The sequence below is a fragment of the Megalopta genalis genome, unplaced genomic scaffold, assembly GCF_051020955.1.
Source record: "Megalopta genalis isolate 19385.01 unplaced genomic scaffold, iyMegGena1_principal scaffold0038, whole genome shotgun sequence".
Classification (NCBI taxonomy): Eukaryota; Metazoa; Arthropoda; class Insecta; order Hymenoptera; family Halictidae; genus Megalopta; species Megalopta genalis.
In genome coordinates this window covers 1,069,516-1,088,317 of record NW_027476107.1, presented here as the reverse complement: position 1 = coordinate 1,088,317, position 18,802 = coordinate 1,069,516, and the positions used below count along the sequence as shown (strand labels likewise).

The 18,802-nt window shown below is 41.7% G+C and overlaps 1 pseudogene; it reads right to left on the bottom strand.

Moving 5' to 3' along the window:
• Positions 1 to 545: 545 nt before the first annotated feature.
• On the bottom strand, positions 546 to 1,560 carry LOC143261151 (histone-lysine N-methyltransferase SETMAR pseudogene; annotated as a pseudogene).
• Positions 1,561 to 18,802: the final 17,242 nt, after the last annotated feature.

The following is an 18,802-nucleotide window of genomic DNA, read 5'->3' as shown; positions in this document are numbered from 1 at the left end:
TTCTAAAGTAAAGGTGAATAGCGTTTTTCTTAAAAATATCACTGTTACGTAGTAAAAAAAAATCCGGAAAGTTCTCGCTTCATGATTTGTTCAGTACTTCGAACGCGACTCGAGTCCGTCCGGACCTTCTGTCAGAGTCTCGTGCTGCGGGCTCTCGAACTTCGCGCCGTCACCTCCCATTGGTCAGTGTTTTCCGTTAATAACTCGTAAACAAAGCCGCAGATTGCATTTTCGCAAAGGAAAAAGTTATTTCAAATGACCTCAGCTACCCCTCATTTTCGGCTGTTAAAATAATTGTGGAACACCCTGTATCAGATTTGCAATTAGCGGGGTCTTTTTCTTCGTTCTTTAGGAGAACTTTACTTTCACCCCGTTTCCATCTTTCCGAGAATGTAGCCGATGAGAGACACTTGTTGTACAATTGCCTAATCTCCGCGTGTAGTACGGGCCAGGCCCTTTGTATCAGGTCGTCAAGTATGATATTTGTAGAAAAATAGGAAAAGTTTGCTGATAATTTATAAACACAAGAAACGATTTTACTCATCTTAGTATGCGCCCAAATTATCAACACATTGTTGCCATTTAAGCGGCAGGTTGTTCAGCCCGGTGGTATAAGAACCTGATGGACGAGAGTCTATGAATTCCTGGAAGGCAAATTTTACTGCATTATCGGAATTGAAATTTTTTCCTATTAAGAAGTTGTCCAAATTACGAAAGAAGTGGTAGTCTGTGGGAGCTAGATCTGGTGAATATGGAGGATGATGAAGAAGTTCCAACTCCAATTCCTATAGTTTTGCCACGGTCATTTGCGCAGTGTGTGGTCTGGCGTTATCTTGCAGTAAGATAGGAGTCGATCTGTTGACCAATCTGGGCTGTTTTTTTTTAAAGTTCTAGCATCATTTTGTCTAGTTGCTTAAAGTATATTTCTGCTGTGATCGATGAGCCTGGTTTCATGAACTCGTAATGAATTACACCTGCACTAGTCCTCCAAACACTGGCCATCAACTTCTTCTGATGAATACTACGATTTGGAGTATGTTTTGGAGATTCGTTCTTGTCTAACCACTGCGCTGAACGCTTGCGACTGTCATATTGAATCCATTTCTTATTACCAGTGATTATTCGATTCAAAAATGGATCAGATTTGTGGCGAGAAAGCAACATCAAACAAGCTTCCAAACGCTTTTGTTTCTGGTTTTCGTTGAGTTCATTAGAAACCCACTTATCTAACTTTTTCACTTTCCCGATTTGAGCTAAATGAGTTAATATTGTTTGTTTGCTTACACCGAACTTTAATGATAATTCATAAGCACTTTGAGATGGATCAGACTCAACGGTGACCTTTAGTACGTCATTATTGACCTTTGATTCTGGGCGACCGCGTGGATCATTTGTGAGGTCAAAGTTATCACTCCGAAATTTGGCAAACCATTTTGATACTGTTTGCTGAGTAGTTACATTAGAACCAAATACACCATTTATGTTTCGCGCGGTCTGCGATGCCGTAGTTCCACGTAAGAACTCATAGTTCATTACAATACGAATTTCCGACCGATCCATTATCAAAAACAACAGTTTTTTAAAAAAGTTAATAATATTTTTTAGAGCTTAGGATAATTTCCTTTTACCGGCAATATGTGTAGCTTCTTAACAAAAAAAAAACAACATAGAAAAATATTAAGGCACTGTCAAATACCAAGCTGTCAAAGTTGGCAAAACTGTAAACTACAAGTTTCATTCTTAACAACCTAACACTACTTCGGGTTCCATTGCGTCAATACCTGGGGCCTTCCTCCTTTTCAGTTACCGAATGGCAGCGTCAATCTTCGCAGTGGTGAAGCAAGTGGTGTTAGCGGTGTTCGGCGGCTCTCGTACATTCGACCGAGGTCACCTGTGCCATTGCGTCTCAGTACTCGTCTCATCATCCGGTATAAGGCTACGCAGGAGCAGTGCAGCAGTGTCTTGCCATGTGGTTGTGTGTGTATTATTGTCTGTGAGGCTGTTGCAGGCCTTAGCGGCGTGTACTTTCCTGGTTTGTAGTCTGTACACTACTCCCCAGGGGTCTTTGTTCTCCTCAGCTGTCACAAACGAGTGCCAGCTCAGGAGTTTTGCTTTTCTAATGTGTGCGTGGTATTTGTTTCTTGTTTATTTGTATTGTCTTATTAGTTGTTCTAGCTGTGTGTGGTTTCTCGTGTGTTGACACTGCCTCCTGAACCTTCGGACTTTCTTTTTCAGCGTGTCCTGCTCCGTAGTCCACCAGGGAACCGACTTAGCGAAGCAGGTTTTCCTGGGGATTGCCGCGCTACAGGCGCGAGCTATCATGCCCTCGATTACCGTGGCCTGCCGGTTGGCGTCGCTGTCGCACAATGCAGTTGATTCATGAATATGCCGGGAATCAGCAGTGAGTACTTCCCCGAATTTCTCCCAGTTGGCTCGTTTCAGGTTGAATCTGTTTGAGGAGCATCTGGGAGCCCCTGCTGAGGAGTAGTCTATTTTCATAGTAATTAGATTATGGTCGCTCGCGGTTTGGCTATCGTGTATCTGCCATCGATGCACCCTGTTCACCAGCGCACCGGCGACCAGGGATACATCGATGTTAGATTTGCCTCTCATGTTATCAAAGGTCCATAGGATCGAAGGCCTGTTGCCGACGAAGAGGTTGTGGTGTGAGATTAAATCCTCCACCAATTCCCCTCTGTTGTCCTTATCTGCATTGTGCCACAGCGTCGACTTGGCATTCACATCCGCAAGGACAATGACGCTCTTGCCCCGGAGGCTGGACAGTATTTTATCCAGATGGTCAATATACCTGGTGATGGGGTCCGAGCACTGGAAATAGGCGCTCACGACATAGAAGTTTTGATCCCCTGCCGTAAGCTCTACACAGGTGAAGTGCGTGTTACACAAAGTGATCAATCTTCAGTGCCGTGAACGCCGGGTTGCAGACGGCTAGGGCCCTTTTTATTTTATTTCTAGATGCGTTGCTGGAAAAAGGTTTGTTATCTATGATTAACTGCGCATTCATGTCCATGCTATTCGGGTGTTTCGTGTTTTGGTATATGTGTGGCTCCTGGATTGCTAGGACACTAGCTTCTTCCTCGAAACTATCCATGGCCGTTTTGCAATTGTTTGCATTAATCTGTGCTAGTGTAATGTTGGGGATAGGATCCCTGCTGTGTTGCGGAGTATTGCCTTCAGTGGTTACTGCGTTAGTAAACGTTGTGGGCTTACTTACCATAATCGGTCTTTATTTTCTGCACCTCCATTGCGTGACAGTAGGCTGGGCAATCCTTTGATCTTGAGGAGTGGTTATGTGGCCGCTTCATTCTTTTACAGTTGACGCATGAGGGGCTTTTGTCCTTGTTTGAACATTTCGCATGTGCGTGTCCGTCCTCAGCGCAGTGGCCACACGTCTCCATGGTGGCTTTACTGTTTTTGGCGATATGCCCGAACGATTGGCACTTGTAGCACCTGCTTATGGTATTATAGTCTCGCAGGGAGCACGAGTGCCAACCTATGAAAACTCTACCTGCTGCATTTAGTTGGTCTCTTACATCCGGCGATACCTTTAACACCCAGTTCGTGGCGTATTTCGTCCTGTCACCTGTTTTGAACAAGACCTTGATTTTCTGGGCGAATTCTTCACTGCTGAGGTGCTCGGGCGGTGGCGGTCTGTGGCCACCCAGGGTGAGAGATAACCCCCGAACTAGTCCTCGCGTAGGAGGGTTGATCGGCCGAGTCGATGGGTGTATCGGCGATGAAGGCATTAGAGACCGTCAGTGCGTCGTACATGTAGTACTTCGCATAATGGCGAGGCCCTGATTTAGCATACGGGCTGTGGCGTGTTCTTTGTACAGCACTGTATGTGCTGTATGACTTCCGACTGGGGAACTGTTGTCACTCGTGGCTTCAGTTCCCCAGTTCACGTTAAACGGTTTTTCAGACCGTTTTTCGAGGGCGGAACACGCCACTAGACAACACTCCGCTGGGCTCAGGAATACATGGGATGCAATCAATCCCCTGGGCAACCCAGGCCGCAAGGGACAAACGTGCCCTAGCCACACTTGAGCCTCCACGAAAAAGGTACCGCTGGATAGCTCGTGTTCTTAAATACGCAGCGAACTGAACGAAGTGTGGTGGAGAGGAAGAGGCAGCCTCTCCGACTGCTGTCTCCCACGTGTTTGCCGTGCGTGGCGACCCTTGTCGTCGGAAAAGAGGATCCTGGGATCTGAGGGGGCCCTCTCCTGCGGGTGAGACGTCCCCAACACGTACCTTTGGCCTCTGCTTCGGCTAGATGGGAGGCTGGACGAGAAAAGCAGCCCTGGTCCAGTCAATCGGCTTGGAACGACCACACGCTTCGGCAAGTGGGTTCTGCTGGGCGAGGACGCGGGCTGGGTTAGGAACAGACCCAGCCAGCTGACTATATCCGGTGCGTAGCCCTAACTCAGCCTTTGGCGGGTTCCAAATTGTGCGGGTCGGTGGTGGCCGGGGAGCGCACTGGATGAAAGACCAAGACATATTATGGGTCATGAAAAACAAACAAACACAAAAACTAAGCGTTCAAAGACGACGGGTCCAGCTCCTACTCGGAGTGAAGCCGTCGCCACAGACGCGGGAACTGCAAATGCAGCTGTCAGTCCCCCCGCGTCTGTGAGAAAGACAAGATCCGGGAAGGTGATTAATATCGCCAGTCCTCGCGTGATCTTGCAAAGATGTGTGACTCCCACGCGAGCGGTCTCGGTGAAAACCGAGCCCACGGTAGAAGATGCGCCGGACACCGGTAACGTGGTAGTCTCACCCAAGTCGGGGGACTCCCCCGGCCGCAAGGCCGGAAAGGGGAAACCCATGATAATCGAACGAGTCGGAGACACGTCACTCGTGAAGGTGCAGTCGGCACCCGAGCGTGTCGAGGACCCTACAGGTGACGGTTGGCAAACCGTCACCAAAAAGACGAAGCGAGCCAAGCCAGAGCCGGCCCACGGCACCTCCCAGCAGACCAGGCGAACTCAGTCGCCGACTTCCCGGGACCCCTCCCCACGGCGCTAACTCCCTCCTGAACGATGCCAATATTGCATCGATGAGGGAGCCGATCTGCGCCAGCAGGTTTCCCGGCCCAGCCGCGGGTGCAGTCGCGACCCTCGCCGCTCCCGCCTCGGGTCTGATAGCATCCAGTTGCCGACGGGCAGTGGCGGCACCGGTGACGGCACCGGTGACGAATCCGTCCTCGGAGGCGGCATCGCCGAAGCCGACGCTCACCCCTCCACCAACTGACGGAGCCGCGACATCTCTGCCCGCAGCTCCGCCAGCTGACCATTCAAGAGGGCATTTTCCGCTTCCAGCGCCCTTATGGAGTCCGAGGATGACCGGAGTGCTAGTTTGCCGACCGTAACACGTATGTTGTGTGCGGTCACCCTCAACGCCCAAGCCAGGCTGTCCTTAGGGCCCTTAGATATCGAGGCCACCTTTGCGACCTCGTCCTGGGTTTGTAGCACCTTCGCAGGAATATCCCCAGTCAGACGGCGGCGGCACTCGCTCGCGAACGTATTGGACGTGATCGACGAGTCAGAGTCGTCGCCGTCGATGTCCGATCGCCCCAACGCAGAGCGCTTCATACCGCGACCTGCCGCGGATCGGGTCTGTAGCCTAGACTCCGCCAGACGCTCAAGGCGCATGCTTAGTTGGCGTACGTCTCCCTCCCCAGCCTGACATTTATTGTCAACGCCAGTAAATCTCCTTATCGCATTATCCATCGTTGCAGGCGGGGGGGAGGGGTAGAGGATCTTCCCCACCCGAATGGCAGTCGTGGGATAATCGTCGCAAGAGAGCCTGCTCGCCCACACCCGGATACGACGGGCTCTGGCGGTTCCGAAGCCCTCTGAGCAGTAAACTCTATATTGTTATGCGACATATGTCCATAAACTCTTCGTTGGTCGCTCCTAGTTTTAGTATCCTTCCATTTTCGCAACCGAGACGATCGAAATACGTGAGACTTTGCTATTTGTTGGGCATCATAGCGATTGGATTTTTGCACAATTTTTATGAACCCAGGATTTCCCCTAAATTCGAACTGTGGCGGATCGCTTTTATCGCTTGTCCATGTATCCACATCATCATAAGGACTATGAAGCTGCTCAATCGATGAAGTTTATAGAATTCTTCGAAGTCGTTTTGCAGGGAAAGGTCGTATTTCGTCTTCACTTTCAGATGTAAACTAGGTTTCGCATGTATCACTTCCTCCCGAAATTATGTCGCTATTGTCCTCAGAGAATTCTTCTTCAAAAAATACTGATTCTTCTTCACGATCCATTGTTCTGGGTTGAGGAAATAAGTTATTTATTTTTATTCTAATATTAGAATTTATATAGCTATCTATATGATGTACTTTCGTTAATGCACCACCTTCTAAATATCACCATTTATATAATTCAATACTATGTTTTTTTGATAATACGAGAAGATACGGTCTTTTGCTTTCAAAAAATCTATCTGGTAGAAATATCATTTAGGTAGGAAAAGCACCGTCAGTCTCTAAGTTTCTAGGGTAAGTACTGTGCTCTCCGGCACAGTCCTCTTCCCAGAGAGCATCCGGTTCCCCTACTTTTTAGTCAGATCTTTGTTCAATTGTTTATTACTTTGTAACGTGTAACGTTGAGTCGATGACATGGGGCCATCGGCCACGTGCACGCACTACAGAAAATATCTTTCAATATGAAGATTTTTATTAAGAAAAACAACACTACGAGATAACTCGTACGTGGCACTCAGCACATGAGTCTTATTTTGTGACGCCAGCTACGAGTTATCTCGTACTGTTTTTTTTCAATAAAAATACTGTAAATGCCATTGCAATATTATATCAGTAACTTAATATTATTATATTTTGTAAAACTTCATGTTTTCTTTCAAATAAAACCGTGGCGCCCAGGGCAAGACGCAGTAAATTTGCGTGGCAGTCAATGATCTTTGGTTTGATGAAGAGGAAAGTAAAACACAATATCTAAAAACTCTAGACAAAGAAGAGATAAATCTAACTATTCTTTCCAGTATTTTAAGTGGAGCAGGAGCTAACGCTGCAAAAACCTTTAAAGATTTATATGACCTTTGGTTTGATGAAGAAAGAAGTAAAACAGAATGTTTAAAAATTCTGGAAAAAGAATGAATACATCTAACTAATATTTCCAGTATTTTTAACCCCTTGCACTACGCGGAAACTCTGGAAAAGCCGTGCCAAACTTGTCCAGCGGAATGTTCGCGGGAGGAATCCAGCGGCGGAGCTCGAGTGGCGTAATTTGAAACACGACACTTTACGACCGAATTACATAGTTCCGCTCGTATTTACTTCCCGCAATGGAGCTCTTTGGAAATTCAAATGAATTTGAATAAAAAACTTGCAAAAAATAGTTTAATTATTACATATTATAAGAAATAAATTTTGCATAAGTAATAATAATATGATTAAGCAATAGCGGGTAAATATAAATGAAAGCAAATCCACGGTAGTAATATTTTAAGTGAAATCAATATCGTTGTCACCAGATCTAAAAATGAGAAACAAAATATAAATAAGCAATTAAATATTAACAAACTATTAAGTTAAAAAATAATTACGAATCTAAAATTAGTAATCTTCCTTGGTATGATAGGTTATAAAACAATTCTGTACATGTAAGGCCACCTTACATTTTGAGCATTCCCACGTCGTTTCATTTCGTTCATTGTGTTTGTGACACACGTTGCATATTCTAGTTGAATGTTGCTTTGCGGGAGTTGGATCAATATGTTTTGCAAAATGAGCCCAATATTGTGCCTGTAAGCATATTGGTGTTTCATATCGTGCAGATGTCGAGCGTCTTGTGTAGTCAGGCAGCTGAACATATTTTAAAATTGCCTCGGCTATATCTATTCTGTAATTCACATATGATTGTCTTCCTGAATCTTGTAATTGTTTTTTTATAATATATGTATTAAATAGGGTCATTTCGGACTTGTTAAAATAGAGTTCTTTATAGCCCTTCAGATATTTCCTCGTGATGGGGAAACATGCCAACATTTGGTCATTGGGGTCAATTCCACCCATTCCATTGTTGTATTCAGTCACGTAATTGGGTTTCAATTTGGTTCTAGCGTGTCTATCTCTCACCTCGGTCAATTCCACAGATGCGTATTTGGTTGCCAACATATAAACATCACGTTTATCGTTCCATTGTTACGAGCCGAGGGCCAGGCAGGTTGGGTGGCCGGAGGTTGCACGCAATTGGGATTTTTCATAGGGGTGCGTAGACCGGCCGATGCTTATTTCGGCATGGGTGGCTACGTTTAACCCCTTGACCTACAATGACGGGCATAGCCCGCGTACGATGATCGGGCCAGAAGTAAATATTACGGGCATAGCCCGCGTACGATGATCGGGCCAGAAGTAAATATTACGGGCATAGCCCGCGTACGATGATCGGGCCAGAAGTAAATATTACGGGCATAGCCCGCGTACGGTGATCGGGCCAGATGTAAATATTACGTGGAATATTTGATACGCAATTACAGTCTGATGCAATAATTGTGGTAGACGCAAGTATTACAAAATATTTATTTATACAAAACTCCAAAATACAAAATTAGTAATCTGTAACGGTATGATATATTTCAAAGCATTCTGGTACATGTAACGGAACTTTACACTTTTTACACTCCCACGTTGTTTCTTTACGTTTTTTATTTTTGTGACAAACTGTACAACGTTTTGACGGTCTTAATTTAGAGGGTGTTGGATCAATGTGCTTTGGAAAATGACCCCATTCCTTCGCGCAAAGTCTGTCTGGCGCATCTCCGGAAGATAATACGCCTCGTTCTCTATAAATCGGTTTTGGCATTTTCTTTAGTAGAGATTCAGCTATGTTGATCTTATAGTCGACATAATATTGTTTCTTTCCATCATTCAGTTTTTTCCATAAGATGTAAGAATTAAAAAGGCCAATATCAAACAGATAAAAAAAAATTTTTTTATATCCTTTCATGTATTTCCTCATTATTGGAAAACATGCTAATATTTGATCTTGGAGATCAATTCCATTCATTCCCTTATTGTACTCTGTAATACAATTTGGCTTTAGAGTGCGATTGGATCCTTGCGAAGTCATTTCGGCTGTTTCATGTTTTGTCGACATCATGTAAACATCTCGCTTGTCTTTCCATTTTAGAGCGAGTATTCGGTTGCAGCTTCTTATTACGTACTCTCCCCTTTTTAATTTTACACTGCACAAATCTTGTGGCATATTCTTCCTATTCGAACGTACTGTGCCAATTACATTTGTTTTATATTTATATGATAATGTCATAAATAATTTTGGGGAAGAATACCAACTGTCTATGTACAAAGTGTGACCCCTGTGCAACACTGACTCAGAAAGCTCTTTGACAACACTTTCTGAAGCGCTATCTTCACAATTTATTTTATCGTGGCCGGTATATATTATAAATTCAAAGCAATAGCCGGAATCGGACTCACATAATTTATAAAATTTAACGCCAAACCTTGCCCTTTTGGATGGGTTGAATTGCTTATAAGATAGACGCCCTCTGAATTTCATAAGAGATTCATCAATAGAAATGTCTTTTTTCATTATATACATTTCTTTAAATTTTTGGATCAAAAAAGTAATCACAGGTCTAACTTTGTTCAATTTATCTGTATCGGCAACCAGACTGTTGTTTGAAAAATGCAAGAACCTTGTAATTTGTAGATATCTCTTCAAAGGCATTGATTTTCTAAATATAGGTGTTTCGATAACAGCCCTCTTCGACCAATTCATTTGGATTCTTGGTTTCTTTACCTGTGACATTATTATGGTCAATGCGAAATATCTTTTAATTTCGGTAGAGTCTACAGGAAACCAAGTGTCGTCAATTTTTCGTGTTGTATGTGGATTTTCTCGTATTTGATTTGCATACCGATTCGTTTCGGTCACAATATTGTTCCAAAATATATCATCAAATATTGGTCGTATCTTTCAAGACCGGTCGCAAGTCGACCGGCTCCAGACTCGGCCTTCTGATCTCTTTTTTCTCGATTTTAGCAGGTCTCAACTCGACTTCCTCTAGCTTTTCTTTAGGAAGCTCGCGCGGCATGTACGGCGTCCTTTTCAAGGTGCCCGTCATGTTTACAATTGCCCGGATTGGCGTGTTACACAAGTCGTGCGAACGTCCCAAACGCTGCGCGAGCTTGTATACAATTTCGGCCCAACATCTTCGAATCTAAATCGTAGGTTAAGGGGTTAAGGTTGTAATTATTGGTATTAGACTGCCTCGTAACTTTGTAAGGAAAAGAAATAAAGATATTCCTCTAGCGGTAAAGACATATCTTTGTGGGTTGTACCAACTACTGCTTCGAAATAGGAAATGGAAATAATTGAACTTGTAACCAAAGAAAACTGGTAAAAGCTAATTTATTACGCGTTTCCGGTTTTTACAAATGTATGTAGGTGTTCGCGGACTATCGCGCTCTCAGCTTTTCGCACTGAATCGGCGGGGGCTTCTGATTTGATGTCTACTACCCACTAGATTGTTCGAAGGAGAATTAAGACTCGTCTCACTAGCGTTTCCACGTCGACGAATGACTCGAAACTATCCCGATTCCCGGTCGCGTTTAGGCCTTCATATAGCCAGATTTTCTCTGGAAAAATGGTAGTGGGGGTGTTCCTATGTGATCCGATTCCAGAAACGTTCGTCGTCGTACCCCTTTGGTGCCAGCCTGGCGTATGCCTTCAGAAAGGAATATAAAAGATTCGTGGGAAGATTCTCCGTACATTACACCATCTTATAGCTAACAACCCGTTGCACGTTCTGTGTAGATATTCTCCTGGTTTTAATTTCTTTTTTAGAAGATCTTTCGGCATAGTTTTCCTGGTATTACGCACGGTACGAATAACATTTATCTTTTGATTGTGCAATTTCAGAAATAGAGCGGGTGAGGAATACCATTTGTCCATATACAATGTGTATCCTTTATTTAGTACCGGTTTTGCCACTTCCATCACAACATTTTCCGATGCACTGTCATTTAGGTCAATTTTGTCTTGGCCAATATATATTTTTAATTTGCTGCAGAATCCAGTTTTTGCTTCATATAATTTATATATTTTTATTAAAAACCTGGCTCGTTTGGATGGGTTACATTGTTTCTATGCCAAGCAGCCCTTATATTGCATCAATGACTCATCAATACTTATATATTGATCTGGTGTGTAAGTCTTATTGAATTTGTCGTTCCAATAATTAATAATTGGTCTTATCTTGTAAAGGCAGTCGTTGTTTTGGGCCATTACATTATTTGCGAAATGATGTGATATTTGAGTGAATCTTTTCAACGGCATTACTGTACCAAATGTAGGAGTTTCTATCACTTCCCGCTCAATATTAGGTTTTTTGTCTTGCGTCATCAAAATACACAACGCAAAATAAGCGAACATCTCATTCTTGGTGACTGGAAACCAACGATCATCCATTTTCCTTCTTCTCCTATTGCTCATTATTTGTTGGGCATAAAAATTTGTTTGCGTAACTACAAGGACCAGAAAGTTTCGTCGAACACAGTAAAAAATAAATCTAATAATCTGTCATGTGTATCTAACTGATCTAAGACATAGTCTTTAACACCATGAGACTCGGAATATTCCTAAATTTTTATTATGGTTTCAGTTTCCTTCCAATTCCAGTCAATACTCGAATAAGATCTAGGATTTTCCTCTTCATGAGTATCATATATAATTAATCTTCGTGCAGGATTCACCACTGGCACAATGACGCTACTGACATCAGAATTTTCATCACTCTTTGTAACTATTTCTTCTACTCTTTCATTACTCTCACTTCTCCGCGAGGTAAGTGCTTTTTTACCAATTTTGCTTCTTTTCTTATACATGGTCGTGAGCTTAGTAAAATTATAAATAATGAAGAATATTACTTTCTGTAAAGGAGGCTGTTCGAAACGTATGCGCTTTGTACAACGGAATGGTACAAGCTGAAGAACGACTGAACTTTCTTGGTCTCGCCAAGTGCCCATGTTTATTTAACTTAGAGATGTTATCTGTACCGCGGACCTGTAATACTATCCCCTAGGTAACATTTGGCCTATATGGGGACACAGAATGCCATTCGAGATAATCATACTTGGCCCGGGATTAGGACCACGATTCAGACTCGTGATATCTATGTTTGGCATGGAATTGTAGCACGAGTCAGACTCGTGATATTCAATTTTGGCACAAAATTTTCATCACGAGTCAGACTCGTGAAAGTAGTGCAAGGGGTTAATGTAGTAGGAGCTAATGCTGCAAAAGCTTTTAAAAATTTATATGACTCTTGGTTTGATGCAAAAGGAAATAAAAAACAGAGTTTAAAAAATTTTATTGCAGTCAAAAATAAGGCGAAGAGCTTTACGCTGCATGACTTATCTAGCATGTCAAGAGGACGGAAAAACGCACACTATGACGACCCACACATAGAAGAAAAACCATATACGTGTATTGGTTTTGGAGGTTTACATCCACTAAAACTGACGCTTTAATATCGAAGTGTGCAGTTCGCAAGTGGAAAATTTAGATTCCCAAACGACTAAACTCGAGGTCTTCGGTTGTAGAAATATCCGTTTTGCAGTTATTGAGGAGATATTTGCAATATTCGACCAGAGTGGTGTGTCAATCTCACGAGCATGACGTCACAAGGTGACCGCCGCTAACAGTTTTTCGTAAACATCGAGAGATTTAGAGCTCGAATCGAAAATTCACAACCGAAGCAGCCGAGATAAGGCATGTACAAAGGCAGTGGAGTGTATTTTCAGTTGTTTACTTACATAATTGAGACATACGGCTAGTGGATCTAAAACACTACCTCGAGGTTCCGACATTTTTCACTACTAGCGCCACAGTTCTCTTCCAACCAAAAAGATGCACCACAGACGAGCTTGTCGATGACTATAGTTAGTTACAGTCGATAATACAGATCGGCAAGTTACATAGTTTCATACTTCCATCCAAAATATTTCGGACCAGGAAAAGGTGACATGCGGGGCAGTCTCCATACTCGAGCGGCACGGCAGTTACAGCAGCTACGCTCGTCGAATATTGTAAATATCTCAAGTATAATAAAAAAGTGGTCATTTCTGCAACCTTGGGCTTAGACTTTTCAAAATCGAAATATCCAACTCCCGAACTGCTCACTTGAATATTGGCACGTCCATCTTAGTTGATGTGAACAGTTGTCACGAAGATATTCTGCCACGCCCTAGGTTTCTTGACCAGGGGAAGGTGGCATGCGGGACAGACTCGGACTCGTGAGCAGCACTTTTTGCAACATAATCTCTGAAAACATTAAAAAGTTCTGATTTGTGTTCCATTAAATATGTAACGCAATAATGAGTGTACTCATCTATGAATGTTACAAAATAATTTTTGTTATTTATTGTGGAAGGATTAATTGTACCGCACACGTCCGAATGTGCTATAAACAAAGGTCCTTTTACATGATCTTTATCTTTATCCTTTTTAAATGGCAATCGTGCTTGTTTTCCTTTAATGCAAGCTTCGCATAAGTTATTATTTGGTATTATTTTATTTACCAATTCAATATCGCTAATCATATCTTTATTTCTTAACTCTAAGAATTTACCTTTTCCAATATGTCCCAAGCGTTCATGCCGTAGTTCAAAATTAGCTTTGATAGTGTTGTACATTTGGACTGAGTTTACTTGTTCATGCTTTATTTTCATGCTCCCATCACAACATGATGGAAGTGGTAATAATAAATGAGAAATTACATCTATCTCTTCTAATTTTCCTCCAGCTGCTTTCAATTCAGTGATTAGGCCATCAAATGTCGTGAAGTGTTTCATCAATAGGGTGTCACTTTGCAATTTTGTACTCAGTAATTTCTTTCGCAGAACCAGTTGAATGGCGAGACTTTTTCGCTTGTACAAATTGTCCAAATTTCTGAAGATTTCTCTCGCACTGTCTTCTGATTTCACGAAACATAGTAACGAGTCTGGCAGATTCTCTGTAATTATGCCTTCTGCTTTATCCCACTTCTCCGTTTTATTCAGTGGTAGTTCTTCGTCGATTACGTGCATAATATTTAGTTCTGTCAGCACAGCACGTACACGGAATTTCGAAACACTGTATCGTTCACCATCGAACACTTTAATGTTTCGTTTTGTACCCGCACTTTCCATTCCATTGTTCTATAAGTATTTACAGTTTCTGTTTATGACACTAGAACGTTACACGTTAAGATAATAGCGTTCTCATTGCACAGTCCTTTTACACTTCCTTTGAATGTAAACTCGCTAATCGAAACGGCCAGCGTAATTTATGACTCTCCTTCGAAGAAGCTATTTTTGAGATGACAAGTCCCAAACCTTGACAGCACATGTTTGCAACAGAGTTTTTTAAGAAATTCCTCAATAGCTAAAGAGACCGTCATTAATTAGGAGAGTTTCCGAAGGGTACTCGAAGCGGATCCAGCGACTCAAGGGCCACGTGGTCCGACGCGGGTGACCCGGAGGAAAAGTTCCACACGTTGTCACGTACAACTCATTATCCCCTCCGATTACCACGCCGTCCCGAAAATACGCAAAGAGCGTAAGGGGCAGGCGGTAAAAAGGACAAAATGCGCAACGCTGATTGGAAAGGCCCAACGCGTGGGGTTGACCAATCAGGGTTGTTCAAGAATTTTACCAGGGCAAACGGCGAAGGGAAAAAGCAGACTCATTCACTGCATCGCGACTCGTCCTAAGACACAGTCCGCGGAAATAAAGAAGTTTTTCCACTGCACACGAGTGTGCTAGTAATTCCGAACCATCCTACCCAAAGAAGAAAAAATTTTATATATTTTATATTTTATAACATCTATTGAGATTATGACTTGGATTATTTCTTAAATGAATATGATATTAATTCTTTTTCTTAAAAGTTTTATTATTACTTTTATTTGAGAGAAGGTATATGTGCGAAATGTCTGACAGACCAAATTCAACTATGAGACGGGCGACTGAATATCGCTTGCTTATATACCCTTTTTGGTGTGACGAATATTATCTTGAATCTGACAAGTTCGGAGATGACAGCATTTTCGCAAAGAAAAGAGTTACTTCAAATGACGCTCACAAGTTCAAGTCTGCCCCGCATGCCACCTTCCCCTGGTCAAAAAACCTAGAGCGTGGTAGAATATCTTCGTGACAACTGTTCATATCAACTAAGATAGATGTGCCAATATTCAAGTGAGCAGTTCGGGAGTTGGGTATTTCGATTCCGAAAAGTCTAAGCTGAGTTGCTTCGGTTGTAGAAATGACCATTTTTTATTATACTTGAGATATTTACAATATTCGACGAGCGTTGCTGCTATAACAGCCGCGCCGCTCACGAGTATGGGGACTGCCCCGCATGGCACCTTCCCCTGGTCAAGAAACATAGAGCGTGACAGAACGGGCTCATGAAGCAGGAATCAGTTTCATGAAACTCAGTTTGTTTTAACTACAACGGTTTGAAACGGTTTTAACGACATGGCAACATTGCAGCGAGGAATGAAATGTGGCAATCATGTTAAGTCGCTATCCTTCTGTTTCAGCTTTTTTTCTCTCTTCCGCTACTGTTCAATTTTCTTACATTCCTGAGTCGGTATTTCATACATTCTTTTTTACCGATACATCATCTTTGATACCTGTGGTCACAGAAACATACGTGTGCCACCTGGCGGTCGAAAATATTTCTAATTTGCTTTGTCTAATGTCCGTTCACACAACTGCAGCGCGTCGATCAACTCCGTCAAGGTCGAATTCTTACCCGCCCCGTTAATGCCCTTCAGTCCCGAGGTTATCGATCCTGCCTGGCACTATGCTTACACGCCTAATGTGAACATTATCAGTCGAGCACGCTGCTAGCACGACACGAGCCTGGCACGTACATGTGAATCGGCCCTTAACGAAAAATAGTAACCACTGAGAGACGAGATCCAGCTGGCGCGAGGCAGCAGAGCCAATGTGCGGAACTGGGCTTTGAGCGCTTGTTGGCTCAGTCATCTTACGCCAACCGAGTTTACATCTCATCGATTACTATTTTTTGTTAATAACTCGTAAACAAAGATGCAGACCACATTTTCGCTAAGGAAAAAATTACTTGAAATGAATCCTTTCCTGCAAATAACATATTTTTGGAACACCCGGTATAATCTCCGAATATTGAAGCGCGACAGCATAATTTTAATCTATAGCCTAATAGCAATATAGCAATTCATTATCAACGATTCTCATTTTAAATTGCTAGTGTCTCTTGCTTGTTTTGTTTCAAGTATGCGTCTTTATTTTACTATTATCGATTCTTCATTACGTTTCTAGACCCTTGTTCTTACACATATAATCAAATATTTTTTGATCCTTTATATAATTCATATCCGTTTATGTATCCGTTTATGTAATACCTTTACCTAGATATATAACGATTATATGTAACGCGTAGTAACTATGTGTTTTGTGTATACGTTCAGCTCATCAGACGTTGTCGTCTCTCTATAAATGTCCCTAACATTATCGAACGCAACTTTTAACTGCAACCGTAGAAAAAGGCAATGACGGAAGTTGTGCGTAACGGATACAATAGATACGTCAACGTTTTTCATTTGATGCAACAAAAACTGGAATAACATGTTTTCGAATTTTTATTGCTTGAAGGCTGGAGAGAAAATTAACATATCTTTGAAAGTACGAGAACATTAGGCAGGCTTACTTCTTGACCCTTCTTATTGTCGGTATCTGAAAAATACTTCATTTATTTTTAAAAGTTTGGAGCATTAGGAGGAATAACAGTTTTCACAGGTGATTTCATAGACTTTTATTTTTGGTATTAAAACAGATCAAATACGTAAATTGTTATTGCCTTAAAAGAAATTACTACTTATATAATTGTATGATTGCGAATATTTTATAATTCCTACATGGAATAATCTCCATAGATATTGATTCTTGTCTCTCAATTTATTCTCTCTCAGTGATCTACTAAGAACACCTACCCTATTTCAGTGAACAGTGGATCGCTATCTAAATCTACAGCGATTCATACACATTTAATTTTTTTAACTTAATTAACATTTTGAAGATCTCAATAGCTTGTATGCATATTAAAAATTTCATCGAAATCGGTTCACGTCGATTTGAACTACGGAAAATTAAAAATTCTAAAAAATCGTAGTTTTTTTATAACTTTCGACCGATAACTGTAAGAAATCTCGGAATTTTGCATTGTGTAATTGTTTGTAGTTCCTAACAATGTTATTCGATGAAATTATCGATTAATTACCGAGATCTTTGTTTCTTTCTTTATTTCTTATATTTTCATTATTGTCTCAGATAAAAACGTTGTCATTTTTTCATTTCGTAATCATCTTATCGAATTGCAAATGTTTAAAACAATTTTTTAGTCATTGTCTAGTAAACTAGTTCCACCATCATTCCAACAAAATTTTGATCGCTGAGCCTAGTTAAAAGAAAGTTTTCCGTTTTAAAAAGTGTACAAAATACGTTTCATCCACTATAGATGTTTGAAAGATTTAGTTCCGACGTGATGTCAACACCTATTGCCGATCGCTATATTTTATTAGATTCTAATCAGTAATTATTCAAAAGACCGTATGTAATAGATACGATTCAGTGTTTCGACCGTTTCAGTATAAATCTGCAAAATTTACCCTGATGAAATGCTTAAAGTAGTCGAAGGGTTAAAAACGAGTAAGGACGAATATTTTATCTTATTACTAGTCGCGAGCTTGTCTGCATGTCTAATTTCTATGAGAGGTATTTTTCTGAAAAACATTCAACGTATATTTATCTTATCGGCCACCATGGATGTTGAAAAGCTAAAAACAACCCTTATAATTTGGAAATAGAAAGTACATTTAATTTAATTTTTGATCATCGATGAGAAATCATGGTTTGCAAAAGGTGTAATGATTGCACACACTAACTAAATCATATTCAATATGTTCTTTCGCGAAGGAATATGACAATCTTTTCACATTTGGCGACTATTTGGCGTCGAACTTACATATCTATCTACCGCAATAGCCGTCATAAACCGTTGTGTCATAAACCCGGAACACTAAATTCATTCCAATTGTTCCTTAGCACGGAAACATAAATGAATAGTTTGGTAAGAAGAGACACGATTATTCGAGCTTTTTGGCTCATCGTTTTTGTAGTCGCCGACTGTCAACAACTATAAGAACGAGTTGTCGGGTTCTCAAATTGTCCATTTTTGTTTACAAGCTGAGGAATAATTAGAGAGAATTTTCTGTATTTCCGAAGAGTTATCTGAAATCGAGCGCGTAACAGCATCCGAAGCTACGAAAAATTGATCTAGAAGAATTCCCGTGACATTGTCGAACGCCGCGGTGACTGCACGGCCATGCGAATAACAGTCCCATCTTCTCCAAGATAAGACCTGCTTGGGGAGAGGTCGGAACACGACGGAAGATTTGTGGATCATACGTTAAGAAGGAGCTGACTTGGAAAATGTAATGTTCGGTGAAATCCAATCAACGTACTTCTTCTGCATGAAAATGAAAGCCCTTATCGGGGTTGTCAGGTATTACCTCGAATGTCTCGTGACTCGATCTATGACAACACGGATCATCAATCGGGTAACGAGGGGTAGATAGCAACAGGATTGCCAGGGATGCTTGCAACTTTTGTCATTGGTCGTGTTGCGTTGGTCGACTACACTGCCGTGTTCAACAGTTCATCCGTAACGTCACAAATGGAGGCAGA